General features: G+C 41.2%; 1 protein-coding gene and 1 pseudogene across 1 annotated transcript in view; both read left to right on the top strand.

Annotated features, from left to right (window-relative positions):
- Positions 1–809, top strand: part of LOC137988433 (trace amine-associated receptor 9-like) — a 9,448-nt gene extending 8,639 nt beyond the window's left edge. The window contains exon 2 of the mRNA XM_068834418.1: positions 1–809. This exon is cut by the window's left edge and continues 1,235 nt beyond it. The gene's annotated coding sequence lies outside the window, so the exon portion shown is untranslated.
- On the top strand, positions 265–796 carry LOC137988434 (uncharacterized; annotated as a pseudogene).
- Positions 810–2,286: the final 1,477 nt, after the last annotated feature.

The raw sequence follows: 2,286 nt of genomic DNA on the forward strand, positions 1-2,286 counted from the left end.
CAAGTGCCTCGGTCTGCCTGATACTGGCTACGGCCCTGATAGATACTGAGATTTATCCACGAAAATCGTAGTGAATAAAATTCGTACTGATTCTTAATGTAGCCAATCAGGAACTCAAATGAGAAAATTTCACTGTGAAGAAATATCGTTCGTCCAACCGGCAACGCGAACGACGAAATTTCAATAGTGATGAATGAACATATCGAATGGACTGAATGGAACGTCATCCGACAGCCGTTGTACAAAAACCGCGCGCTTTGAAAAATGGCTGAAGGAAGGTTTGCTTCTGTTTGATCAGTTGAGGAATTTATTTTAGAAAAAGAAACCAAAAATGCCGCTCAATAAACTGAACGAGATGTAAGATTGCTTGAGAGACTTTTGAAAACAAAGGCCGGAGATAGGACAGTGGAAGTGATTCCAGCGGTTGAGCGGAATGAATACTGAATATATCGACCAAAATGAATTTATCATCTCCGTCCGCACTGAAGATGGCAATGAATAAGAGGCGGCTTTCCTTCGAAGTTTAGTGGAAAGCTTGGAACGACAACTGAAGGAAAATGGCTATTCCGCAAGCGTAACAAACGACTTGGTATTTGAGAAAACCAGGAGTAGTTTTTTTTAGTCCAAACAAAAACGACTAAAGAAGCAAGGAAAGGTCAATAAACCCAGAGCATAGGTAGCTTTGACAAGCGACGAATTAAAAATATAGTACGAGAAAAGTTTGCTCCGAGGCACTCTGGCTAAACAACACTCTTCACTTTGGACTACTTTGGAATATTTGAAGCACAGCAAGTAATCTAAAATTTCGTAAATAAGTTGTTGGTTAGGAGATTTTTAACCCTTTTTTATTGAATTCATTGCCCCGCTCCATTTGTGCGAAATAAAGTTGTCTATGAAACACTACCACGAAAAAAAATCTCAGTACCTATAAAATAAACACATTACAGCATGGGAAATGCTTTGAACGATTTTTATTCACTCTTTGTCTCGTATCAGAAAACTCAACTCGTGAATAAAAAGCGTACGCGAGTATTTTTCATGACGTAATCTTTCTGTAAGCTTTCTCGGCACGCGGTCGTATCTTAAATGAGATGTCAGTATCCTCTCTTATGACTTATTGCATTAGAAAAAGTATATACAGGCTTTAAACGTGGTGATAACCATCGCATGGAAACAATTGGAATAAACGAGACGAATTATCATCTTAGAAGGAAAAGGGAAACAACTGATTACCTTCTGTATTCGTGTTGTTAATACTTAGTTTCTTAGCGCACATTTATCACAACATATTTGTACTTACCAATAAGTCAGAATTAATAAAGTTACTTGTTAATTGACCTAACGTCAAACCAAGTGAGTGGATATCCTTAACGTAGAGGTTGCTATAATTTGTGTTCCCCTAGAACACGTTTCTGCGCTTGAGAGGAAAGCCCCTACACTATGATGGTGCAAGGCAAGATTGCGAGAAAATTGTCTTGCAGACCGATTTGAAGTAGTCAGTATCCTGGTCGTTGATCCAAAACTGGTCCGTGAATAAATGGCATCGTGACGACAGCAGTCTTCGGGCTCAACACTCAAGCTTTAGGGGAGGCTTGTCACAAAAACGCCGCAAAACTCGCTAAGAAACGTCCTACAACTCCCAGAACTATACAGTAAACCGAGGGTGACAGGAGTTCCATTTTCTAAGGTCCTAAGAGGACTGTACTAGTTTTGTCTTGCCCCTGCTCCACGGCGTTACAAAATACAAACAGTCGGCCCACAATTTGGTTCACCTAGTTCAGTCACAATTACCAGTTATTTTGAGGAATGTACCAATAGACAACAATTCAACAAAGTTGATGACGAAATAAATTCGTAGACAAAGAAAACCTGTATTATGCGTATTAGAACAGACCAACGAGGCAAAGTTACCAGATGAGGTGATATGGATACCTTAAGTTCAGAATCCAACCAATTCAAAGGAGTAGACCTATGCCATGCGACACGAAATACTTACGGATCGACGTCTCCGTGGCACATCGTGCGAGACGGTGCAAGATTAGACGATTCGAGCAAAGGAAAAAGTTGCCACACCATACTATCAGGGCATTATAGGTCCAATGAACAGAGGGGCACTATTCTGGCAACGGAGAGAAGAGGCACTGTGGTTAGGGCGCTTTCCTTGGAAGCCGGAGATCCCGGGTTCAAGACCCGTTCTGACCACTCATTGAATTTGATCCTGGTTGTCCCTGGTTCAACTTCCCAGCTACACTTGTAAACAGCCAACTGGTTTGCCTCCGGCCAGTT

Source organism: Montipora foliosa, unplaced genomic scaffold (assembly GCF_036669935.1).
Source record: "Montipora foliosa isolate CH-2021 unplaced genomic scaffold, ASM3666993v2 scaffold_417, whole genome shotgun sequence".
In the NCBI taxonomy this organism is placed as follows: domain Eukaryota; kingdom Metazoa; phylum Cnidaria; class Anthozoa; order Scleractinia; family Acroporidae; genus Montipora; species Montipora foliosa.